Genomic DNA, 27,828 nt, shown 5'->3' with positions numbered 1-27,828 from the left:
TGCTCGTATTTTCTTGTACGTCTTATTCCAACTGAGTCAAACGTTTGTCAAAACAATCAACCGCTTTTTCTGTATTTTCAAGGCGCATTTTCAAGTCCGCGATATCATTTCTTATTGCCTGTTGTCCTTCTATCAAGGATTGAAACATTTCTTCAACTGTTGGTCCAGGATTTTCCTCAACATCGCCACACAACATCAGTTTGCAGGAGCAAAACAATCATAGGCTATACTTATACAAAGTTGAGGGCACGGCAGAACAACTAAAAACCTATTGTCACTACGAAACGAACAGTTGTGACCAACCTGTACAAGAAGATGCGGCGCATGGTGAACGTCCTGCGCCAAGCGCTTTCGCCGTGCCCACTGAAGATCCTCGGGTGCGGGACAGTCTTTATAGGGGTAATGGCCGGTGACGTCACGAATCCATGGCTTGGGAAAGGAGGCGGTTCGATGATGACATTGAGTATCCGAGCTTGATTGCTGATGCTTGGTGTTGTCGATACCGGCGTTAGCGTGGTTGCAGGCGATGAACCTTGCGCTGACAGCAACAGAGCCTGTACAAAGAAGATAAGGCGCATGGTGAACGACCTGCGCCAATCGCTTTCGCCGTGCCCACTCTTATATCTTATGATATACTTATATACTTATGATATACTTTGATCGTAGAGTCGTACGTGGGCCGGTAAATTCCTTGTTGGCGTTTCATAATTATCGCACGAGCGCGCTAGCGCTGCTATAGAAGTTGGCGCCTCACCGCGATTGTATTTCTTCAATATATTTTATTTACTAATTGTAACAACGTGTAATTATTTCGTGCTATTCACGGCGCCTCCAGGGCACCAAAGCTGCTTGGGAGCACCAAAGCTAGAACCAGGGCTGGATGGGTCTCGCCGAAGCCTGTGCATGCCAAGGGAGTATAAGATAAGCTGTCCGCTATAGCGGACAGCCAATTTTGTATGCGAACACTCCCTGCGCCGCCTGCTTTATTGTAATGTCACGTGCTCTTCAGAGGCCTCCGTTAGCCGTTACATGTGCCCTCCTGGAGCAGTACTTGTAAAAAAAAAAAAAACAATCTATCGTCACGATTACCAAAACACCCCGCAATGAAAAAAGCGGCCCTGTTGCCAGTCGGTCGAACAAAAGTATCCTGCAGGTACGTAAATGAACCTAAGAAACCACGTACACATACTTTCAAGCTGTCAAAACCTGAAACTTTGGTAATTACCCGCGTGTTTGAGCACACCACGTGCTTGCGTCGTGTTTCAGCAACACGAACTCTCAACGTGCACGTACTTTACGCCTTAAGTACGCCTTGAATAATAGTCCCTTTCTGTATTTCCTTCACAATTCCAACACGACATTTTTAAAGCCAGTTACCGACTGACGAAGCAACATCTGTATTGAAAAAACCGCTCCGCAGGGCTCGAACAAGCTTTTCCGCGGATTTCTTCCCGTAGCGTGTTAGCCGTCGTCTGCTACGGCAGGCCCACCACCAGCGGCGCCACCGTCGAGGCCGCGCCGAGCGGAGGAGGAGGGAAGTGAATGGCGCTACTTTGGGAGACTGAGGGGTTTTAGACCGGCGTTAGGTCCCACGACCGGCGCTCCCCGGAGCGCCACTCCTGGGCCCCGGGGTAACTAACGCATCGGTGCACTGGCAGCCACAGGCGTGGCCTCAGCCGCGTAATCTGCTACAGCGCGCCAGCACACGCTACAGCGCGCCAGCACTCCACGGGAGCGCGAGACAAGCATATCCTGTGGCCACATCCTCCACATCCACGGGAGCGCGAGACAGGCAGACGGTATCAGGTGCTTTCTTCCGGACTTTTCGATCACAGTTATTTCATAATCTTGTTATGAATGGTTCCACCACGCCAGGCGTCCTAAAGGGTCCTTTAACTTCGCTAGCCAACACAGTGCGTGATTGTAACTGAGGACTTTCAAAAGTCTGCATTTAGGTAACGGCAGAATTTTGCTGTAGCCCGAATGAAAGCGAGAAATTCCTTTTCGGTCTTAGAATAATTGCCTTCGGCATTTGACAGCGACCGGCTACCGTTAATTATCACCCGTTCAAGTCCGTGTTTTTTTTTTTTTTCTTTTTTTGGACTAGTACGGCACCGAGGCCTAAGCTACTGCCGTCAATATGGATTTCTGTATCAGTGTCCTTGTCGAAGTGCACAAGTACCAGTGGTGACTGCATGCGTCGGTTGAGTTTTTGAAATGCGTCATCCTGCGACGTTTTCCACTTGAAGTCAACGTCACATTTAGTTAGATGTGTCAGCGGCTTAGCGATGCGTCAAAAGTCCTTGACAAGGCGCCTGTAGTAGGAATCTACTACAGGCGCCAAGGAATCTACGCACTGCCTTTTGTCGCTGGCAGAAGGAAGTCGACGCAGAAGCGTAGGGTTCCGCCCTTTTTTTTCACGAAGACTACAGGAGATGTCCACGGGCTTCTCGGCGTCTGGGTGATTTCGTCGCGCAGTGTTTCGTTGACTTGTTGCCTTATAGCTTCACGTTCTCGCGTTGCAACACGCTAAGGGCTCTGGCGGCGTGGTAAATTGCACTCTTCGGTTATCATGCAATGCTTTGCAACTACGGTTTGTCGAATCCCCGATGACGTCGAAAAGCAGTCCTCGTATCGTCGGAGAAGACTTCGGAGATGTTGTTATCTCATGGGGAGACTTGGATTTATGTCGAAGCCTGGTTCGGGAAATATGGTTGTAGTGGTAGATGCGGCAGAATGCGAGAGCACAAATATATTACTGGTTTCCACGATTTCCTCGATGTATGCGATCGTAGTGCCCTTGTTGATGTGCTGGAACTCCTGGCAGAAGTTTGTCAGCATCAGTTCTGCTTTCCCTCCGGGCTGTCGAGTCACACTTCTTGCGACGCAAATTTCATGGTCGAGCAATGTATGTTAGTCGCTCTCGATGATATTGTTGCAGGGAGAAAGCAGGCCCACGAGTGTAAAATAATGTATATTTACAACTGAGGTTAATGGCGTTCAGGCAACTGACAGACTTCGTGTTCCTCTAGTCCAATCCAACTTGTTGTTCTTTTCACCCTAACGTCACCCTCCCGGCGGAGTAGCTCCGTCCCGGTGCAAGTTAAAGAGCCTCACTTAATGGGGGGACATAGGGCTTCAGCCTGGCGACGTGAACAACATCGCTGGTGACGTTGGGAGGCACTGAAGGCTGACCGACTGGCGCGATCTCGTATGTCACGTCGGATAGTTGGCGTAAGATCCGGTACGGACCAGAATAACGGGAAAGCAGTTTTTCCAACAAGCCGACGCGACGTGAAGGCGTCCAGAGAAGGACAAGGGAACCAGGTGATAAATGGGAGTCTCGGTGCCGAAGGTCGTAGCATCGCTTTTGAGAAGCTTTCGAGACTGTGAGGTGATGACGGGCGACTTCTCGGGCCTGGGCGGCTAAGTCAATAGCATCGCGAGCGTAACCAGTGCTGGGTGATTGTACTGCGGAAGGTAGCAACGTGTCAAAGGGCAAGGCGGGGTCACGGCCATACAACAGGTAAAATAGTGAAAATCCGGCAGTGTCGTGACGGGACGAGTTGTATGCGAAAGTGATATATGGTAAAGCGACGTCTCAGTCGCGGTGATCGTCGGAAACATACATGGCCAGCATTTCAGTTAGCGTGCGGTTGAGTCGCTCGGTGAGGCCGTTCGTTTGAGGGTGGTACGGGGTAGCAATCTGGTGTTCTGTAGAACAGGAGCGGAGCAGATCATCGACGACCTTCGATAGCAAGTAGCGGCCACAATCCGTCAGCAACTGCTGAGAACGCCGTTGTGCAGGATGACGTCGTATAGTAAGAAGTCGGCGACATCTGTAGCGCAGCTGGTTGGTAGCGCTCGTGCGATGGCATATCTCGTGGCATAATCGGTTGCTACAGCAATCCATTTGTTGCCTTTGATGGAAGTAGGAAAGGGGCCAAGAAGGTCTAAGCCCACACGGAAGAAGGGCTCTGTAGGGATATCAATTGGTTGCAGCAAACCAGCGGGAGGCATAGCAGGCGTCTTCCGGCACTGACACAGGTCGCAAGAAGCGACATAACGGCGCACAGAGCGACAAATGCCGGGCCAGAAGAAGCGTTGCTGCAGGCGGCCGTATGTACGAGTGATGCCTAGATGTCCAGCAGTAGGAGCGTCGTGAAGTTGCTGGAGCACGGCTAGTCGAAGGTGCTTAGGAACGACTAGGAGGAGCTCCGGGCCGTCAGGCCGAACGCTACGACGGTATAAAGTTCCATCGCGCAAGGTGAACATCCGGAGGGACGGGTCATTGGGCGAGGAGCTTAGGCGTTCCATAAGTGTTCGAAGAACAGTGTCTTTGCGCTGCTCGTCGCCAATATGGAGGAAGCCGGAGAGGGATAGAACACTGATGTCCGAGTCTGCATCGGTATTGTCCGGTTTATTCACGGGATTGCGGGACAGGCAGTCCGTCTTTATGCAAGCGCCCTGACTTATACATAATAGAAAATGTATATTCCTGTAAACGTAATGCCCAACGTGCAAGTCGTCCAGCTGGGTCCTTCAAAGAGGAGAGCCAGCAGAGGGCGTGATGATCGGTTACGACCAAGGAGGATATATAAAACTTGCTGGAGTGGAAGCCGCCTATACGCGCCTATATATGGGCAAGGGTGAAGCCGCGCCGAACGGCCGGCGGCCATCTTACCAGAGGCAAAAGGCAACGGCGCAACCGCGCCTGTCCGCGCTTCTACTTTTTCGCGCTGCTCATGAAGGCGCTAGCATTCAGAAACCAATGAAAACAAGTGCTTCTGGTTGTAAACGGTTATCTCCCATCAACTGTAGCAGCCAACTGGCGTGAAGAAGGCTATTTAACTGCGGAAATATTAAGGAGAAAAGCATAGCGCAGCCGCGCTTTTTCGCGTTTACAAAGCAACGCTAACGAGCGGTTCTAGTATTAAACGTCTATTTTTCTTCAACCAGAGGGAAACTGGCATGTACAAGGCAGTTTGCCAGTTCAAATATTAAGCAGAAAAGCTTAGCACTGCCGCGCTCATGCTTTTCCGCGCTGCGGATGACGTTGCTCGCATTTACAGAGCAACAAAAACGAGTGGTTCTAGTTATATCCATTTATTTTCCATCAGCTAGCAGAACTGGCATGTAAAAGGCAGTGTAACTGTACAAATATTAAGGAGAAAAGCGTAATGCAGCTGCGCTCGCGCTTTTTCGCTTTGCTGATGCAGCTGCTCCCATTTAGAAAGGAATGCAAATCTGTGGTTCTAGTTGTAGTCGTTTATTTACCATCAACCAGCAGCCAACTGATACGCAGAAGGAAGTTCAAATGAGCAGATATTAAGGAGAAAGTCTCACTTACAGTCAAGAACACCATGACAAACACCCTACTGGTGATTGAAAATAATCACCCTCGACAAAAGTGGTCTCACTTTGTTTTTGATCAGTTCACAGTTTCGTTCTTTCGTCATGTGGTGTATTCTCACTTTTATATATTCTTCAGCGATTTTCTTGCAAAAAATATAAATATGGTTATCAAGTGGATCAAGATCAAGGATATGGTCCTCCAGTTTCTGGAACCAGTCTTCATGCTTGCGGCCTGGACGCTTCCATTTCACCTGAAATAGACGCCATATGTACATCTGATGAGTCTCAAGTCAGAGAAAAATAAGAGCAGTAGTAAAGCTATGCCTCGTTTGCTACCAAAACTTACTGCTTCATAAAGGTGGATGTATGTTATTTTCAAATTTTGCTTAAGCATCTTTTCAAATCATTAGCCTGTTTATTTTGTTTAGCATCTGAGCTTGCATATTAATTAGATCTCTTTACGTCACCACCGACGCGCGCTTACTGAACAGATTTGCAGACTGGAGCCGCATCTGCAGCCTACGGTTATGAGTAGCAGTTTTTGTACTTTTTATCCTATGAAAATGAAAAAAAAAATTGAAGCTGTGCAAAATCTAGGCGCAATAGCGGTCTCTATCCAATGTCATGGTTACAGCTTAGCTGAGGCGACCCTGCCAGACGGCAAATTTGGTGTAATTTTCATAGAATGTCATTCAAAGGTAATATTAGCTGTGACAATGGTAAATTTAATGACATTAGTTGAAAACGACATCCGCGGTCTAATGAGCTCGAGAAACTCAGTCGCATTTCTCGCTTTTGCAGCTGGCAGGGCACACAGTGTTGATTTTTATCCGACTTATCACGGTCACTTCTTCTCAACGAAAACGAGACCGCCACAAATACATCGCGCGACGTTCTAACATACTCACGGGCTTCTGTAGATGCTCCGGAAACGCAGGGAACACAGAAGGAACACTACCCGCACGCAGTCGTGTTGTCTGTCCGGTGCGGTCGAAGCACTCCGGCGCGAAATGCACACAGCAAAGGCGATCTCCATCTTTCGCATGCCACCTTTCACGGCGAACAGCCCGCTCCCACAGGCTCCGCAGCTCCGGATCTTTTGGAAACCTGTCGGCAATTCCAGGACTATTAGTCGTTGCGCACACACACACAACTTATCAGTTGACATCCATCGGCAACGCGAGCGTAGTGGCTCAATGAACGTGTTCTCGTGTACTTACAGGTGAAACGTGAGGCCACAACGCTTCTTCAGCCTGTTCGCACATCCGTAGGCAACGCAAGAGGCAACCATAATCAAATCGATGGTGTTTACATGCCCCTCACATCAAATTGCACTGCATTACTAAAAAATATACTAAAAAACACAATACTAGTATCAAGCAAAATTCTGCTACACCTTTTTAACCAATCGCTTACAACTGGTATGCTTCCTACAGACTGGAAGATAGCAAAAGTAGTTCCTGTCTTTAAGAAAGGTAACAAGAGTTCTAGTGATAATTACCGTCCTATATCACTAACATGCATTTGCTGCAAAATGTTGGAACACATTATCGCATCCCATATATATTCTCATCTTGAATGTAATAACTTTTTTTACCCGAAACAGCATGGTTTCCGAAAAGGATTTTCTTGCGAAACCCAACTACTAGAATTCACGTCAGACTTACACTTTGATATGAACAGTAACAAACAACTTGACTGCATCTTTTTAGATTTCTCGAAAGCATTCGATCGCGTAGCCCATAGTCGCCTGATATCAAAGCTCTCAGCAATTAAACTCGACTCACTAACCCTATCATGGATTCGTAACTTTCTTACTAATCGCGAACAGTTCACTGTTGTTGCTAACTTTTCCTCTGGGCTCTCTGACGTCACCTCTGGTGTACCTCAAGGCAGTGTACTTGGTCCTCTTCTCTTTTTAATTTACATTAACGACTTACCTAACAATATATCATCTTCTGTGCGATTATTTGCTGACGACTGCATTGTATACCGTTCGATTAACTGTCCCTCTGACCACGCGGCACTCCAAGATGATCTTGCACATATCAGTGATTGGTGTGCTACGTGGCTCATGTCCCTAAACGTGTCGAAGTGCAAAGTAGTTTCCTTTTCTCGAAAAACTGTTAACTCTCACTTTTCTTATCATCTGGATTCTAACATAGTTGACCACACCACAGAATATAAGTACTTAGGAGTGCTCCTTACACACAATCTTTCATGGACTAAACACATCACCTCCATTTCAGCTAACGCCTCCAGATCATTGGGATATCTGCGCCGCAACTTAAGAAGTGCGCCTTCACCGCTACGAAAACTAGCTTACGTAACTATTGTACGGCCACAAATTGAGTACGCCTCTTGTATATGGTCTCCTCATCAAAATTACCTCATCGAACTCCTGGAGAGCATCCAGAATAGAGCGAGCCGTTTCATTTCTAAAAATTATAGTAACCAGTCAAGTGTAACCCAAATAAAAATCGATCTTTCGTTGCAACCACTAACTACTCGCCGTGATATTTCCCTTCTATTATTATTTCATAGATTTGTTCACACCGTTGGCCTAACATTATCAAACCTGAAGAAAGCATCCTCGACGTCACAACGACTGAACAATCAGTTCAGCTACACCCGAATTTATGGCAACACGCACGCTTTTAATTTTTCAGCTTTGCCCCGTGCGGTCCGCTTATGGAACGCACTGCCAGATACCATTGCATGCCAAACTAAACACACTGCATTTCGCAATCTACTAACCAATCAATATGCCGTTTCAACCGTCTAAACACGTCGTCTTTTGTAATTTTCTTACATTTTTTCTGCAATGTTAAAGAATTTCAGTGCTCCCATTTTTTTTTTTTTTACAATACTTACTACTGTATAACATGCAAAAACGTTTACGATGGTATTATGCTATTATGTTATTGTTTACCATTTATTGTTATTGCTCTACATATTGTATTTGCTAACGTATTAATTTTCCATGTTCTGTTGCTGATGTTTACTTCTTTCCCGACTCCATACTAATATGTTACCGTATTTCCCCCCTTACACTATGCCTTCTCGAAGGCCTGTAAGGTACATGTAAATAAAATAAATACCAACTCACGAAAACAGCAGCGAGAGCCGGTGCCGCCGGCGCCGAGCGCGCTTTCTGCCTCTGGTAAGATGGCGGACGGAGGCTTCAGTCGGAGCGCGCTCTCTCCACTCCAGCAATTTTTATATATCCTCCTTGGTTACGACGCAGAAGCTCCGACCGCCCATACGAGCGCGAGACATTCTCTCTCAGTAATGGGGTAATTTCGCTCGGGCGTGGAAAGAAGGCGGCTAGCGTAAGCGATGACACGGTCTTGGCCCTGTTGACGCTGAGCGAGCACAGCGCCGATGCCATGACCACTCACGTCAGTTCGTACTTTAGTGGGCGCAGAAGGGTCACAGTGTGACAGAATTGGGGAAGTTGTAAGCCGCTCAATCAGGGTAGAGAACGCTTTCTCCTGCAGTGGTCCCCAAGAGATAGAGACGTCTTTCTTAAGAAGATCAGTGAGAGGGTGAGCGATGTCGGCAAAATTTTTCACAAATCGCCGGAAATAAGAGCATAAGCCCAGAAAACTACGGACATCGTTTGTTGAACAAGGTACAGGAAAATTTCGCATGGCGTGAACTTTCTGTGCATTAGGTTGGATTGCGGCGGCGTTTAGGAGATGGCCGAGCATATTAATTTCACGGCGACCGAAATGGCACTTGGAGGAGTTTAGCTGAAGGCCAGCCCTGCGAAACATGGAGAGTATGGTTGTGAGGCGCCGCAGATGGCTCTCAAATTTCGGCGAAAACACAATCACATCGTCGAGGTAACAGAGGCATGTAGACCACTTCAAGCCGCGCAAGAGAGCGTCCATTATGCGCTCGAATGTAGCTGGCGCATTGCATAATCCAAAGGGCATGACTTTAAATTGATACAGACCGTCTGGTGTGACGAAGGCGGCTTTCTCCCGGTCCATCTCATCGACGCTAATCTGCCAATAGCCCGAGCGGAGGTCAACTGATGAAAAGTGTGGCGATCCGTGAAGGCAGTCAAGAGCGTCATCAATGCGAGGCAGGGGATAAACATCCTTCTTTGTTATCCTGTTGAGGTGATGGTAGTCAACGCAGAAGCGCCACGAGTTGTCTTTTTTTCTTTACTAAGACAACCGGTGATGCCCACGGGCTACTGGAAGGTTCAATGATGTCCTTGTCCATCACCCTGTCTACCTCTTTCTGTATGATGGCCCTTTTTGTTGCGGAGACACGATATGGCCGCCTCTGAATGGGGTTGGCGTCCCCGGTGTTGATGCGTGACAACAGATGTCTGGCCAAGTGGACGGTCGTCCAAATCAAAGATGTCCCGATAAGATGACAGGAGGTGACGAAGAGCTGCTGTTTGCTCGGAAGGAAGGTCAGGGGCGATCATCTTAGAAACATTGTCCGCGGGCGTCGAGTACGCAGGAGTAGGTGACAAGGGTCCGTTGGTACTGAGGAAGGATTCAGAGATCAAAGAAGAAACCTCAAATTCTCAAACACCTCAAACCTCAAAGTGCAGTTTTCGCGGATCCGGATTAAGGTGCTCGGCAGGGCAATATTGCGCGACAATACCACGTCAGTAAGCGGCGACACGACGTACTCGCCATCAGGTACGGGAGGACAAGGCGTCAGGAGGACATTTGTAGCCGCCTGTGGAGACAGCCTTGCAAGCTCAGCAGAACATAAGCGGTGTGAAGCACAAGTTGTTGAGTCGGCAGGAAGCGGTAGATCCAACTGTACAACACCTGCGGAGCAGTCAATTTGGGCAGTGTTTCGAAAGGAAGTCGAGGCCGAGAATTAGGTCGTGCGCACAGTGTTCAAGGACGATAAATAGAGCAACGGTATAATGGCCCCCAATGGTCACACGTGCTGTGCACATTCCAAGGACAGGTGAAGTACTCCCATCGGCGACTCGCACAGTGCCCGGTATGGCGGGTGTCAGAACCTTTTGAGCCTTCGGCGGAGAGCAGCGCTCATAACTGAAAGCTGCGCTCCTGTATCAACTAGAGATCTAACAGGAACGCCATCAACTTCAATATCCAGTAGGTTTACACATGTAGGCAGGGTCAACAGAGGATTTGTGGGCCGGGTCGGAGTTGCAGCTTCACCTCCGGGAGCTGCACCGCCTAGTTTCCCGAAGCGAAGCGACCGGTTGCAGAAGGGGACGAAGAGCGGTGAACGAGAGGCGAAGGGGACCTACGACCTTGCGGAGAAAGGGAGCGGCTGGATCTTGGTGGAGCACTGTCGGCGTTGATGTTCCTAGTCGGCGTATAGGGCGAGAAAGCTTGATTGTCTGGTACTTGGCGGTAGTGACTCGGAGACGACCACCGAGGAGGCGACGACCAGTGGCTGCGGCAATGACGGGCGATGCGTCCAATACCGGAACAATTAAAGCAGTTGGGTTTATCATCCGCTGTGCGCCAGTCAGCTGGGTTGCGACGGGGTGGCGGACAGTTTTGCGTCTGGGAACTAGCGTCCGGAGAAATCTGGTAGGTGTTTGTATGGCGGACCGAGCAGAGAGATTGAATGCCCAAACTTGCTATTTCCTCCCGAACGACCGCTTGTATAAGGGAGATAGCGGACACGCTTTCCCGACAGTCGGAACGAACTGCAGCCGAAGCCATGGCCTCAAGCTCACGGCGAACGATGCACGTGATATCTTCCGGTCCTGTGGGCTGAACGAACCACGGCGGGTCTTCGCAAGAAGATGTTGCGGCGGTACTGGGCAATCAGTCGAAAGGTTGAGTGACGCGGCGGCCCTCCGCTTGTTCGAAGCGCCGGCACTCCTTTACAGTTGCATCCACAGTGGCACAATTCTTACACATCAAGAGATTGAAGGCGTCGTCTGCAATACCTTTCAGTATATGACCAATCTTGTCTGCCTCGGTCATGTTGTCATCAGCCTTGCGACAGAGGGCCAGAACATCCTGTATGTACATGACATAGGATTCTGTGGACGTCTGAGCGCGGCACGAAAGTTCTTTTTTTGCTGCCAGCTGACGACCGACAGGTCTGCCAAACAGGTCTCGCATCTTTTCTTTGCAGACATCCCAGCTCGTTAGGTCAGCTTCGTGTGTGTAGTACCATTGCTTCGCAGTTCCTCTTAGATAAAATATCACGTTTGCTAGCATCATTGTTGGATCCCACCTGTTGTTGTCGCACATTCGCTCGTACATCGTAAGCCAGTCCTCGACGTCGGTGTTGTCCGTGCCACAAAATGTCCCTGGGTCCCGCGGATGGCTGAGGATGACCGTTGGCATGGGCTGTTGAGCCGTTATTGCTTGTGTCGGTTGATTTGACATTGTGGCGGCCGGTAGACGACGTCCGCTGCGAAGTTCCGTGATTGTACCCCGCACCTTCCACCAAGATGTTGCAGGAAGAAAGCCATGAGTGTAAAATAATGTTTATTTACAACTGAGGTTAATGCCCTTCAGGCAACTGCCAGACTTTGTCTTCCTCTAGTCCAATCCATTTTTTTTCCTTCCCTTCACCGTAACAATATTTTCTACGTCTGCGAGTGTTCCGCAGCCGACCGAAATTACAATGCCGGAGCGAGGCGGGATGCTGACTTGGTCCTCGAGTATACTCAAGGCACACTGACTGGAAGGCATCTCCGTCGCTATCGCTTGGTCTGCGGACAGCTTTATCGACTTCAGCCTCAGGTAGATGATTGCGCCGTATTGGTTCAGGAAGTGCATGCCGAGAATTACGGGTCACGAGCACTGTTGGAGGACAACGAACGTCGCAGGGTAGGTCCGGTCATGAACTGTAATGCTTGCCGTGCAGATTCCCGTCAGCGTTATGAGGTGTCCTCCAGTTGTCCGAATTTGAGGGCGGTTCCATGCAGTCTTGAATTTCTTAAACTTGGCGGCGAAAAATCACGGATGACGTAGTAGTCGGCTCATTGTCTACAAGTGCGGTGAATTCGTGGCCGTCGGGAAGCATGCCTAGGTCCGTGGTTCCAACGCGAAGCATCACGGATGCTTCGAGTTGACCTGTAGCTGGTACGTGGCATCGTGAGATCGTCTTTCGTCAGCGTATTCTTAGCTTCTAGGCTTCGTCGAGATCGCGGCGTGTCGTTGCCCCGTCGCCGAAATAGATCATGAAGAGTAATCGAGGGCGGCGGAGGATCTTCGTCATTCCGAACTGCAGCTACCGCACCTCTATCGGTTGCTGCTTTTACTTTTCCTGATATGGGCTTCCGGACCAGCTCTGGGCTGGGCAAGTGTATGGTCGGCGCTGCGGTGACAGGTGGCGTCTTGGCGACGGCGAACGACAAGGGCATCGAGGTCTCCACTACGTTTCGGCGATGCAGTCAGCGATGTCACGTGGCCGCTCGCGGAGCTGTAAACGTGGCGCGTTTACGTCGAACCTGCGTAGGCTCATCTTGTGGTATGGGTATCGGCGGTAGACATGGGACGCTTCTCCGTGGCGATAGCAGAGCGGATGGTGGGAGGGGGCGCGCTAAAGGTCACTCTCTGTTGTAATGCTGCGCGAGGCGACGGGTTCGCGTGCGGACGGCAGCGGCGGTAGACAATGGAAGTTCGGCGTTACCGGGAATTGGCTAAGGCGCGGTAGGGGAACGTGATGGCGGGCTACGGTGGCGTACATCATCGCTTCCTTCTGAGCCTGGGATGATTAAGCTACACCAAGTGACTGTTCGATCGGTTTGAGCGTGATGTCACCAATCGAAGCCACTTGAGGCAGTGATGAAGGGAACAAATTCGGAAGTTCCTCCCCCACAACCACTCTGATAGTCTCGGGCAGGTCGTTGGTACCCGGTGAATGAACCTCGGCGTACGTTGTTGAGATCGTGTGGCGGTTGAATCGTCGGTTCCAAACTTCCCTGTTTTCTCGATGCTGGTGGCTTCGCAACAAATTTCTTTGGCGGTTTGTGGTAGCCTTCGCATCATTTCGGCGAGAAGTTTTTGCTTCAAACCACGCATGAGTAGGCGGAATTTCTTCTCCTAGGACACTCCTGGGTCGGCGTGGCGGAAAAGACGGCCTATTTCTGGCAACGCTTTCATTAGGTAGCTGCACTCGGGCTTCCAATAGAACTTCGGCCTTTCTTTCCGGACGACGCTCGTGAAGATCCTCAGAAAGTTACTGCGGAACAGGCCCCACGTTGTGGAATTCAGGTTCTGGAACCATGTCCTCGCGGCATCTTTCAAGGACAAGTACACGTGGCCTAACTTATCCTCAAAGGGCCAGTTGTTGGAGGCTCACATTCTTTTGAAAGTTTCGAGCCAGGTTTTCCGATTTTACGACAGAGCTCCACAAAACGTAAGTGACTCCCTGGGTTGTTCAAACACTATGGGGAACGCTGGGGTTACCATTGCTGTTTACTTGGCCACAATCTTCGTGGTCGTCTCAGGCAAAAATTCATGCTCAGAAGGCAGTCCTTGTAGCCTGCTGCTAGCTCGCTGCTCCTTAGCGACGTTGGTGTTGTCTTTTGAGTTCTGGCTTGAAACACGGCTCATTGGGGGCGTCTGGTGCATGAACGCAAAGCACCTCCACCATATATCACGTAGTAGTGACATTGAAGAAAGCAGCAAAACTGCGAATGAAGAAACTTGCGTTGTGTTGGTTTAACCTGGGCCCTCAAAAACAGGCTACACTCACAGAACAACAAAAGCGTGGACACAGTCGGTGATCGTCAAACAATCTGATGAGCATGTCAAACGCGTCGGCTTTCATGCGGGAATCAGCGAAGCTTTCAGACAAATTGCTGGTGCCGGCGTGTCTTCTACAAAGTTGTACACAATTGGCGTCGCGCATATATGCAATGAGGTTGCACAAGGTTCGGTGACAACAGAAAGCGGATATAACCACTGTTAATATTCGAGAAACTTCCGATACAAGGATGGGCGTCCTGCGCGGAGCGATAACATTTGTTAGACCGTGAAACGCGGTCGCCTATAAAGATAAACAAGTACACGTCTCAATACGGTTGTTCATTTTTCCGCGCTCATAATTTATTACTCTATAAGCTGTTATTCCGCCGCTGGGAAAGCAATCAAAGAAATGGCCTATGGCATGCTTTGACAAGTAATAAACTATTGCGTTATGGATTCACATGCTTTATGCTAATAATTCATCATAAGGTGTGTTCATAAATTAATATATATTGTGTAACTTTTATATAAGTTACGTCTTATCTTCTCAATTAACCTTTTTATCTAGAAAAGATTTCTTCATTGTTTGTGTATAAAATATTTCACAAGGTGTTACATAGCATATTAATTGCTGCGTATTACGTGACTTAATACGCAGAAAACACATATATCTCCCTAACGTGTTTAACTGAATCCGCTCGTAGCATGGCTCATCCGAGAGACGCCGGTCTTTTGGTGGTACGAGGGTCTCAGGCTGGGAAATTGAATTGGCTTCTACTACGAGGTCTTCTAAATACGCATATCAGGACGTTTAGATGCTTCTACCCATAACAAGCAAAAAGCTACCCCTGAAGTTTACTTGTTCTATTGGCCAAGACGCTTTGGACGGAGCGAGCAAGTTCAAGTATCTTGGAATTACAATTGCTAACAAGCTAAATTGGAATAGACACATTGCTGCTACTGCGTCTACTGCTTTCGGAAAGCTATGTCTACTTCGCCATAAGCTTAAGCTTGCATCCGATGAAGTGAAATCGTTAGCCTGTACCACTTTTATTCGACCCAAATTGGAATATTGGTGCGTCATTTGGGACCCGTTTACCAATATCAACATTAACGACCATGAAAGGACACAGAGAAGAGCCATGCGTTTTATTTTTTTTCAAATATGGCCGAGAAGAGTCTATAACTGAATTATTCCGAAGAAATGGTTTTCACACCCTTCAAACGAGGCGAAAAATAATACGCCTGAAATTCCTTTACTCCTTCATAACCATGGGTTTCTTTCGATCCTAGTCCATACTTAACTGTTTCTGCCTCCAGGAAAACCCGTCATTCCCACCTCCTCGCTCCTTCTCCTTGCGTTGCCAGGACAAACCTCTAAGTTTTGATTCGTTCCTCCAACTATAGAAGAGTGTAACCTAATCCCTTTCCATGATATGAACTCCCCTGGATCAATCAAGCTCATATTATTAGTATATACTTAGTAACATTGCTGTTTTTTGCTATATTGTTTCATTTGCTAAGTTTTATATATTGCAATACGGCCTTTTGTACGCGTATTTATCATGTCTTACCTTACCCTTCCTGCTTGAGCCACACGGCCTGCAGTATTATGTAAATAAATAAAATAAATAAGAAAATAAGATCGTCACATCAGTGAAGACTTCTTCGAGGTCACACGGCGTTACTTCAATTGCACCTGTTATTAAAATACTATATTTATATATATGTACCATCAGGGCGCAAGGAGCATTTGTACAAGACTCTGTCAGTAATACAGAAGAGACGAAGGAAAGGATCAGGAGATGACGAGCTTAAGCGATCTATGATGGTTCGCAGAACGGGAGCATGGCGCTGTTCATCGACAATGTTGAGGAAACCCGAGATGGATATAACGCTGGTGTCGGGTTCGAGGTCTGTGGCTTCCGGTGGGTCAACAGGGTGGCGGGACAAGCAGTCTGCTTCCTGATGTAAACGGCCGGATTTGTACACTACAGAGAAAGTGTACTCTTGCAAGCTCAATGCCCAACGTCCAAGACTCGTCTTAATGAGGTCCTTTAATGAGGAGAGCCAGCAGAGTGGCTGGCGGTCGGTGATTACGCGGAAATTGCGACAAAATAGTTATGAGTGAAACTTGGCTATATAGTTCAAAACCTAAATAGTTCAAAACCATGGTATCACAGGACGCTACGCTCATTAAGAAATAAAAAGAAACGCCTGTTCAGAATTGCTAAGCGGCAAGGAACCGCAGTGGCGTGGTTAAAACATAACGAGTCCGAAAAATATTATTGCTGTAACATTCGTAGCGCTAAGCACAAATTCTGTTCACATTACCTTCAATCCATGACGCAAAATAACCCTAAAAAATTACGGGCCGTGATTTCCCCTAGAAAAGACACGAGCTGAATTTCACTCCAAGACAATACTGGAGCACCTATTTCAGAAGAATCCTCAGTTGCTTTTAATAATCTTTTTATCTCGATGTTTACACGCGAGGATTACTCTACCATTCCCGCAATCGCAGGCGTAAACTACAGGTATATGGCACCAATAAAGATTGATGCCTCCGGCATCTCTTCCCTAATCAAGAAACTGAAGGTCTCTACCTCAGCCGGCGTTGATGGTATAAGTAATAAAATTTTAAAGCATACATCCACATATACAGCCCCCATTCTATCACGCATTTTTGAGCAGTCCTTATCCACAGGGGAACTACCATGTGACTGGAAAATCGGGAAAATCATTCCCATCTTTAAGACGGGCGATAGAAGTAAGATAATTACCAACCAATATCATTAACAAGCATTCCATGTAAATTACTAGAGAATGTGATAGCATGAAATATTGTGCAGCACTTAGAAGCTAACAATTTCTTCTATCCGAAGCAACACGGTTTTAGGAAAGGACTTTCCTGTGGTACGTACTCAACTAATCGAATTCACTAACGAGCTATTCACATACATAGACAATGGTTTCCAGATTGATAGTATTTTTATTGACTTTGCCAAAGCCTTTGATCGCGTTCCCCACTGTAGATTAATAGCCAAATTATCATTACATTTAGACAGCCTTACATTATCGTGGATAAGGAACTTCCTCACATCCCGCAAACAGTTTACGTTTACTGACAATCATTCTTCTTCCATGGCCGGTGTGCCATGTGGTGTACCTCAAGGTAGCGTGCTGGGTCCGCTATTGTCTCTCATCTACATAAATGGTTTGCCATCCAACATAACATCAGCAATCACATTATTTGCTGACGATTGCGCAGTTTATCGCCAAATTAAGACACCCGACGACCACACCGCTCTTCAAAAAGATCTAGGTACGATTACAAACTGGTGCACGCTATGGCAAATGTCACTAAATAAAGCAAAATGCAAATTAATGACTGTCAGCCGAAAGAAAACTAACTCTCTTTACACTTACTCGCTTAATAACAGTGCTGTCACTGACACCCCCTTGTACAAATATCTCGGTATTCATATTACATCAAACTTATCATGGAAGGCGCATATAAAACATATAAACATATAAAGCAAAAGCATCCAGCACACTTGGTTACCTAAAACGAAACCTACGTGAAGCCCCTTCAGCCACTCGTGAAATAGCGTACAGAACCTTTGTTCGTCCTCAGCTCGAATTCGCTTCCGCCGTCTGGTCGCCGCATCAGGAATATTCAATAAATTCTCTCTAATCTGTTCAAAACCGTGCGGCGCGTTTCATCGCGAAAGATTACAGTAGGCATTCTAGCGTAACTGCTATAAAGAAATCACTATCACTCCCATCTCTTGAATCTAGAAGGACGATAGCTCTGCTTTGCTTACTGCACAAAATCACTCACAGTCAACACGCAACTACATTACCCCTTTCCCGCCCATTTCGCACATCTCGCCGCTTATATAACACACACAGTTTCACACGTGCTTTTGGCCACACAAATGCATTTAACAAGTTTGCTTTGCCTCTGGCAATAGCAGCTTGGAACGATCTTCCAAGCCACATTGTTGAAATTATTAATCTGGACACGTTTAGAGAAACATTAAAAAAATTGCTTCCGTAGTTATGCGCACACGTTTCATTTGTACCATGTGACTTGACTGTTAAAAAAAATTATGGGGTTTTACGTGCCGAAACCACTTTCTGATTATGAGGCACGCCGTAGTGGAGGACTCCTGAAATTTCGACCACATGGGGTTCTTTAACGTGCACCTAAATCTAAGTACACGGGTGATTTCACATTTCGCCCCCGTCGAAATGCGGCCGCCGTGGCCGGGATTCGATCCCGCGACCTCGTGCTCAGCAGCCTAACACCATAGCCACTGAGCAACCACGGCGGGTGACTTGACTGTCATTCTCTGTTCTTGCAAGCAGTTTATACATGCGTTTGCAGTTTTTTGCAGCAGTTCGATGAGCCATGCGCGTTTCTGATCTTCCCGAGTGTTGTTCTTCTTCGTTTCCTTGATGTTGTTCGGCGTCTTTCGATTCAATTTTCTGTTATTTTTTTGAATTATTTGATTTGTTGTTAGCTATGTTTCTTGCTCTTGTTTTCGCTATATGTTGTTTCTATTACCCCCCTCACGCAATACTCCAGTAGGAGCCTGTGAGGTATGTGTATAACATATATATGTGTATATATATATATATATATATATATATATATATATATATATGTGTGTGTGTGTGTGTGTGTGTGTGTGTGTGTGTGTGTGTGTGTGTGTGTGTGTGTGTGTGTGTGTGTGTGTAGGTGGGTTGGGTTCGGAAAGCTGGTCGGGCCCCAGTCTTCTTCCCCCCCCCCCCCCACCCCGCTCCATAAAGATGATATCTTTGCGGCATTGGTGATGACCGTGAGGTACAGTGCCTCGGGGAAATGCATGCAGCTGTTCGAACCGATTAATCGCGAAAGAATAATTAATCAAAAAATTGGAGACTTAGAATCTGCACACAAGGCACTACTGGTAATAAAATCACCTCAAGCGTTTGTCAAATGAGTGCCGCAGTGCTAAAGTTCACCTGCAGAAGGGGAGCCTAACATCCCTTAAAAATGCTGACCTTTCTTCTTCTCACGCTACGTTCACCGCCTTCTTGACTCATACAATGACATCTTTAAATTTGATGATCATTCTCCAAGCCAAACATTTATCCAGCATCGAATCGACACTGGTGATTCGCCATCTCTATTGTGTCTCCCTTGCCGAACGGCCTATAATCAGAGAAGTCGACAAAATGCACACAAAATGCGTTATCGAGGATTCTTATAGTTCGTGAGCGTCGCCTGCAGTGCTGGTGCAAAAGAAATACAGGATCTGGCGCTCGTATGTTCACTACCGACATTTTAACCTCCCACATACCCACAGCCCCTAAGCGATAAAGCTTTGGACCTACACGTAGCCACGTACGTTTACTCCATCAACCTGCTCTTAGGCTAGTGGCAGGTTACCGTTGATGCGATGGCCTCAAGCTGACTGCTTTCCTCACTCCGGCTGGACTCTACAACTTCAAGATTGTGACGCTTGGACTGTGTAATGCCCCCTCTACCTTCGAGCGGATGGTGGACTAACTTCTTAGAAGCGACAAATGGTCCACTCCTCAATTCAGCCTAGACGATGTGATTGTCTTTTTGCCTACATTCACGAGCCACCTGACCCGCATCTCTTGATGTATTTCGGCAAGCCTGACACGCAACCTTTCCCAGTACCGTTTAGCTCGACGTCATATCACCCCTATTGGTCATCTTGTTAGTGCTCGGACTGTGCAACCTGACCCCGGCAAAGTGAGAGCCGTCAATCACTTTCCTGTTCCTCGCTCTCAGAGATCTCCGGTGCTTCGTCAGCTTACGCTCTTAGTTTAGCCGCTTCGTCCGGCATTTTTTCTACATTGTCAGGCCACCTACTGATCTAGTTAAGGAAGACATCTCATTTTGTTTCGATTAAAAGCAAGCTACCGCATTCGCCATGCTCCTCAATTTGCTTACAACGCCGCCTACATCGGTGCAGTGTGACACGGTTGCTCGTACAAAAGTTCCCACTGACACTAGCGCCCACGGAATAGGCGCAGCAGTCTTCGCTCGACCCCAGCATGGCCAGGAACGTCTTATTTATTGCCTATGTCAGCAGGCTTTTCTTATCGTCCTAGCGTAGTTGCTCGATAACTGAATAACGCATTTACATTATACTACAATAGTATTAACCTTGTTCACAGACGATTTCCTTCATCTCCCCATTTGAAGAAGACAACAGAAATTTCAGTCGCAACTACAGGAATTTCTGCTGTACGGCAAACGTTCTTGTCGTTTTCTAGTTGCGACGGGCATTTCTGACGTTACTACAGAAATTATGACGTCGCAACAGAAACATTCTGTCGGGATGACCAAGGGATCTGAAGTCGCTACAGAAACATTCTGTTGCCACAACAAGAGTTTATGAAGTCGCAACAGCAAATTGCTATCATGACAGCGATTCGGACGTTACGACAGAAATACTGACGTCGCAACAGAACCATTCTATCGCGACGACCAAAAGTTCTGAAGTCGCAATAGAAACGTTCTGTCACAACAACGAGAGTTCTGTAGTCGCTACAACAGCTTTTTATCGTGACAGCGATTTTCACGTTACGACAGAAATTCTCACTTCGCAACAGAAACATTCTGTCGCGACGACCAAGTGTTCTAAAGTCGCAACACGAACGTTCTGTTGCGACAACAAGAGTTTATGAAGTCACAACAACTTTCGACCGCGACAGCGATTCTGATGTCACAAGAACTCTCTGTCGCGACTACACACTTTCTCTCGTGGCGTTAGAAATGTGCCATTTTCTGTTGCAACGACATAAGTTCTATAGCCGCGACAGAAGCACTTTCCTTCGTGACGCTTTAAAATTGTTTGTCAGTTTCGCATCGGTGGTGTACACTGCCCTTTTCTCTTGCGCGCTATTGAATCGGGTTTTTCTGAAGCTGGCAATGCTGATGGCTGCGACACCAGTATTAAAGTCGACGTGGCGATTTGTTATAATTGCGCCACGACGACGAAGCACCGCAGCAACACCCCACCGGCTTCCTCAATATCGGACGCTGACCAACATCATACCATCTGCAGGAACGGCTGCGCATTCATTTTGTTTTATTTGGTAATAATAATTATAATAATACTTTATTGATGACTTGAGAATTATACAGTGGAAGAATTGGGCCTGTCAAAGCCGCAGTGGGCTTGAACGGCAGTGCCTGCCAGACAGCGACAGAGCCATCAGTAACACGTTATTAGACAACAGTGAGAAAAAACACATACACAGATGACAGGCTTCCCATCACGCATTAATGTGTCTAAGAGCCTTTCTAAGACCATATCTCGTTTTCACATCTTGTATGCTTTGAGGAAGTAGATTAAACATTGCTGGGACATAATAGTTACGGAGTCTTCGACCATATCTCGTCTTACAGCGGGGTGTAACGTAAGGATTCTTTGGTCTCAGAGAACGAACAGGCACATAAAAAATTTTATACTGGCTTATCTAAAAATGCTTTAAGATAACAGTTTCTAGCAGCAAAGAATTGAAATCAGGTAAAGACAAAGTTTTGAACACATCAGATTTGGGGGAGACATCATAAGCAACATGGTTCAGAATGCCATGACGGACGGAGTTGACCTGGTTTACCAAATGTTGAGCGCCATGACCATATGTAGATATCCCATACCGGATTACACTATAGCATAAGGCATGTACTACAAGCTTTCGGACAGACAATGGCATGTAAAATTTAATATTATACAAAACACAAGACATTGTGCGAAGTTTTTGATAATTATATGCAAAATGAGAGTTCCAGTATAAATCACTATCAAAAAAGACACCAAGGTATTTAATTGAACAAGCGTATTGCACAGCTGCACACGAACAGGGATTGCAATGTGATGTGTGCAAATATACTGGGGACGATAGGGTAACTTGCTTGACAGGGTTGTGGAAACAGATTAGTTGAGTTTTCGACGCATTGATATGGACTACATTATTCTGAAACCAGTCCATCACTTTTGTTGTTGCCATTTGTAAAGAAGAGATGGCGTCAGTGTAACTTCGAGCGTGTGAAACAAGGACAGTGTCATCAGCGTACTGATATAATTTGACGTTCACAACATTAGATAAATCGTGGAAATATAAATTAAATAATAACGGACTTAAAATTGAAGCTTTGGGGACGCCAGCTTTAATTTCGGTCAGGTTGCTACGAAATTTTCCTATAGACACAAGTTGGTGCCTATGAGATAAGAAGTTTTTCAGAAGCCGCAAAAACGCACCCAGAAAGCCTAGCAAAGAAAGTTTGGTTAGCAGCATACTATGGCAGACACTGTCAAACGCTTTGCGGACGTCTAGAAACAGTGCACAAGTAATCTGATTGTGTTCAAACGCAGAGTTTAGTGTATCGGAAAAATCTTCAAGCAGCAGCTGCGTACCCCGATTCGGCACAAAACCATACTGGCTAGGAGATAACACGCCATGATTGTTTAAAAAGCTGCTCATTGTCTTGAGCAGATGTTTTTCCAATATCTGCCCAATGCAGGCCAGCATGTCACAAGATGTGGCACGCTGCCCTGTGGAATTATACGTGCCGTTACGCTGACACATTAGTTATTTTCCCAGAAATACTGCATAAGCTTTTGCGAAGCGAAAAAGAAGCTTTGGGTTGTTCCACAAAGTTGCGTGGAAAGGTGTCTCGATCGGGTGTCAGTATTCTGGCACAGCGCTAGTGTGAGAAGCCAGTATTTCTGTCACAATGAACACTCATACACGAATGTTTGTGTAGCTATTTTGCACTGAACACCGGAATCATATACGCTCTCAAAAGTGTAACGAGCGAAAGACAACTTTAGAAATTAGCAGTAACAACCCTAACATTGTGTATTTCTGAATTTCTGATTTAATATGGATATCATAAAGCAAAATCAGTGTTCTAGGACTCCAAGATGTACTTGACGATGGTACCAACACTTTTGCTCTTCTAGAGAGGTGCCAGTTGACGCGGCGGAAGGAAAGCGCAAATTGGGTCTCAGCATAAAAATGTAAACATCAACGCAGACAGGGATTCTTACTGTTGACACGGCCCACATGTACACATGCAGCCACGTTCGGCGTGGTGCAATGGTGAGATACTGGGTTCGGGATCGTCACGGCAAAATTATTTCCGTTGTTCTTTAATTTCTTACTTTTTTGCACTAATTTACATAGCCCCAAAGAGGTATCTGTCAATTTCTAAATAAATATTGATCAAGAACTACAGAACGTCCGACAACAGGACGTCGCACTACAGACAACAGGACGTAGCACTACAGACAACAGGCGTCAGACAACAGACTTCAGAAAACAGAACGTCAGACAACAGAACGTCAGAAACAGGACGTCCCAAAATGCAACAGACTGAAATTTCCTTTTGCGTTTTTCAAATAGGTCCCATCTTACTCTTGGCGATTTTAACCTTCCAAACATAACCTGCAACGATCCACCTTTTTCACTCTCTCTCTCTTCGGCACGAGCTAAGGACTTCTTAGATTCGTGCTCAGCTTGTTCAATGTCACAGCCAATAACATAACGTACACGTGCATCTTCAAACGCCACAAGCACCCTTGACCTGGTTTTGACATCCCACCCTGGTAAATCTCAGAGATTACACATCTAGCTGGCATGAATGATCACTGCCTACTTGCATTTTAAATGAAAATTTCGGCGTCCAAAGCAAATAAACTCAGATTACAAAAAAGCAAGGTTTACGTCCATAAATAACGAATCAATTGCATTTCTCGACACTTCCCTACCGAATTCCGAAAGTCGCTCGCTTCAGCACAGTTGGGACAAGTAGGCCGCTTAAGCTCAGGGACTAAAGAAAAGTAAATTTCATCTCGCATCATTACCTCCAGTAATGATGTTCTTTGCTACAATGCCCATCTCAAGCACCTATACAACCGCGAAAACGGCTATATCACTTCAAAAAACACTCCCCAGATGATACACAAGCTGATCTGTCTATAAATCCGCATTCGGCGCGCACGTAAGAGCACTAAAGAACGTTAAATCTACCTTTCTATCTAACGTACTTCTGTTCATGTTAGAGACAATCGATAAAAAATTTTTGTGTAATCAACCCCTCGCGTGGTGAACACGTAACTCTGGAAGACCCATTGGGCATCCGTATACTTATCGTACAGTGCGCTGCCACCCTTACTACATACTTGTGCAATTTTTTTCTTTGTCTCCTGCAATGACCGCCTACCTCTTACTCACGAGTACGAGTGCATAGTTATGCCTTCGGTGAAGGTTTTCACGGTTGGCGTTGCGAAAATAATTGACTCCCTGAACCAGCACTCATCGCCTGGTTACGACTCTACTAACTCAACATTTGTTAAAGATACCAACGCCGGTGGTTTTGTTACTTTACCAAAACTTTTCCATCAATCACTGACTACATCTACGCAACCCAGCCAATGGAAAACGTGGTCATTCCACTGCATAAACCGGGTTCCAAAAATTTAACAACTAATTATCGCCCAATCTTACTCTCAACTAATTGCTATAAATTGCCTGAATGGAATACTTTGGAATCTGAGTGGATAAGTGTCGGAATGGAGTTTTTTGCCCTAAAATATTTTTGAATTCGCCGACTTCATGAAGGCGCTCGAGTCTCACATTGTAAACTTCGATGGTTGGACACTGCTACGGTCTTCGCGTTTTCTTGATTTTTGTTGTTGTTGTTGTTTTTGTGGATCTCCGTTACATTGCATGTATCCTCTGTAGTACCTTCTACTAGGGCCCAATTACTGGACTCCAGTACTGTGTAAATTAAAAAATTGCTATAACATATAGCTTTCAGTATACTGTAGTAATGGGTGACTTCAACGCGAAAGTGGTGAAAAAGCAGGCTGGTAAACACGCAATTGGCAACTACGGCGTCGATACTAGGAAGGCTAGAGGAGAGATGCTGATAGAATTCGCAGGAAGGAATAAGCTGAGAATAACGAACACCCTTATCAGGAAGTGTAGCAACAGAAAGTGGACCTGAAAAAGCCCTAATGGTGAAAGAATAAATGATGTTGATGTCATACTTTCTCCTAATCCCAGGATAGTGCAGGATGTAGAAGTGATAGGTAGGGTAAAGTGCAGTGATCATAGTGTCACGTGGTAGTGACGGTGACGAAGGCAGCAAAACTTTGATCACCGGAACTAGCGTTTTTTTGGCCGAGCTTGCGCCCTCAAAAGCAGGTTGCACTCAATGCTCAAAGAAAACGGCGAACACAGTCGGCGATCATCGAAAATCTGATGAGCGGTTCATGCGCGTCGGCTTTTATACATCAGTCGTCAAATGTTCGAGAGTAAACGCTGGGACCCGCGTGCCTTCCACAAAGTTCCACATTATTCGCGTCGCGCACGCATGCAATCAGATTAAACAAGGTTCGGTCACAGACAGCGGATGGAACCATCGATAACATTTCAGAAACTTCCGGTACATGAAGGCGCGTCCTGCGCTGTGCGATAACATTTCTTAGGCGGTGAAACGTGCCGCCCGATAAAGGCAAGTACACGTGTCAATACCCCCTCTTAAAAAGCATCGACCCTATGCTGCAAACAAACGAAAGCAATAAAGAAAAGTACTCCTAGCAAAGAAAACAAAGAAACAAGGAAGTTCGTCAGCGTCCGTAAAAGGGTTTAAGACGCACCACGTGGACCACTTGAGATCGTGCGCGGCGCCGCTGTGAATGCGAAATGCCGTCTGGCACGACCTCATAGTCCAGTGCGCCAATACGTCGGATGACCTTGTAGGGTACGAAATAGCGCCGCAATAGTTTCTCACTCACTCTTCGTCGGCGAGTACCAGCCCGGCGACCCAAACACGGTCGCCGGGCTGGTACTCGACGAAGCGTCGTCGGAGGTTGAAGTGTCGGCTGTTGGTACGCTGCTGGTTCTTGATCCGTAGGCGGGCGAGCTGTCGGGCTTCGGTGCGCTAGAGATAGGTAGCGACGTCAAGATCCTCCTCGTCAGTGACATGCGGCAGCATGGCGTCGAGCGTCGTTGTCGGGTTCCTGCCGTAAACCAGCTTAAACGGCGTCATCTGTTGTTTCTTGCACCGCCGTGTTGTAAGCGAAGGTTACATACGGCAGGACGGCATCCCAGGTCTTGTTCTTGACGTCGACGTACATTGCTAGCATGTCGGCGAGGATTTTACCATTCGTCTGTGGGTAGTAGGCAGTTGTCCTCCTCTGCCTTGTCTGACTGAACTACAGAATGGCTTGGGTGAGCGGTGCTATAAAGGCCGCTCTTCTGTCGGTGATGGGGATTTCTGGGGCGCCATGTCGCAGCAAGATGCTTTCGACGAAAAGTTTTGCCACTTCGGCTGCACTACCTTTCGGCAGAGCTTTAGTTTCAGCAAAGCGGGTGAGGTAGTCCGTCACCAAGACGATCCACTTATTTCCGAATGTTGACGTCGGATACGGTCCCAGCAAGCCCATCCCGTTCAGCTGAAAAGGTCGTAAAGGAGGCCTCATCGGCTGTAGTAATCCTGCTGGCCTTGTGGGTGGTGTCTTGCGTCGCTGACAATCTCAGCATGTCTTGACGTAACGGGCGACGTCGTCGGTTAGGCGCGGCCAGTAATACCTTTCTTCTATTCTCGATAGCGTCCGGGAGAAACCGAGGTGCGCGGAGGTCAGATCGTCATGTAGGGCGCGCAGTACTTCTGGACGCAGCACCGACGGACCATCAAGAAGGTAGTTGGCGCGGACTGATGAGAAGTTCTTCGCGAGTAGATTGTTTTGAAGCGTGAATGAAGACAATCCGCGCTTTAGTGCCCTAGGGACAGCGTCGGTGTGCCCTTCTAAATACTCGACAAAGCCTTTTAGCTCCGGGTCTGGCCGTTGCTGTTCAGCGAAGTTTTCCCCGCCTATTATTCCAAGGAAGGCGTCGCATTCTCGTCATCTTGCGGCGGCGGGTCAATGGGGGCGCGTGATAGGCAATCGGCATCAGAGTGTTTTTGTCCGGTCTTGTAGGTTACAGTGATCTCGTATTCTTGTAGTCTGAGGCTCCACCGGGCCAGTCGTCCTGAAGGATCCTTTAAATTCTCTACCCAACACCACGTGTGATGGTCGCTGGCGACTTTGAATGGCCTGCCATATAGATAAGGGCGAAATTTAGCTGTTGCCCAAACGATGACGAGGTCTTCCTTTTCGGTCGCAGAATAGGTGCCTTCCGCTTTTGACAGCGACCGGCAAGCGTAAGATATCACCTGTTAGACTCCGTTTCTCCTCTGGACTAGAATGGCACCGAGGCCTAGCCTATTGGCATCAGTATAGATTTCTGTATCGGCGTACTCGTCGAAGTGCGCAAGTACCGGTGGCGACTGCATGAGTCGTTTGAGTTCTTCAAATGCGTCGGCCTGCGGCGTTTCCCACTTCAACTCATGACATTTAGTTAGACATGTGAAGGGCTCAGCGATGCTTGAAAAGTCCTTGACAAAGCGCCTCTTGTAGACACACATGCCAAGGAATCTACGCACTGCCTTCTTGTCGATGGGTTGCGGGAACTGTGCGATTGCAGCTGTCTTTAGCTGGTCTGGGCGGACACCAGATTGGCTGGTTACGTGGCCTAGGAACAGAAGCTCATTCCGGTTTTAGAGTGAGCGCTGATGGCTTGATGGCCTCCAGTACAGTCGCAAGCCACCTGAGCTGGTCGTCGAAATTTCCGGCGAATACGACGACGTCATCCAAGTAAACGAGACAGGTCTGCCTCTTCAATCCAGCTAAAACCGTGTCCATCAGGTGCTGGA

At 47.1% G+C, this 27,828-nt stretch overlaps 1 protein-coding gene and 1 long non-coding RNA gene across 2 annotated transcripts in view; one reads left to right on the top strand and one right to left on the bottom strand.

Annotated features, from left to right (window-relative positions):
* Window positions 1–27,828, top strand: part of LOC126538479 (acid phosphatase type 7) — a 182,767-nt gene that overhangs the window by 7,841 nt on the left and 147,098 nt on the right. The window lies entirely within an intron of this gene.
* Window positions 5,249–6,689, bottom strand: LOC129385596 (uncharacterized). The gene is made up of 3 exons (XR_008613056.2): window positions 6,576–6,689; window positions 6,264–6,462; window positions 5,249–5,606 (listed from the first exon to the last, which is right to left on the bottom strand). It is a non-coding gene; the product is annotated as an uncharacterized lncRNA (long non-coding RNA).

Source organism: Dermacentor andersoni, chromosome 4 (genome assembly GCF_023375885.2).
Source record: "Dermacentor andersoni chromosome 4, qqDerAnde1_hic_scaffold, whole genome shotgun sequence".
Taxonomy (NCBI): domain Eukaryota; kingdom Metazoa; phylum Arthropoda; class Arachnida; order Ixodida; family Ixodidae; genus Dermacentor; species Dermacentor andersoni.
Note: the sequence above shows the minus strand (reverse complement) of the source record. Positions and strands in the feature narration are given on the sequence as shown.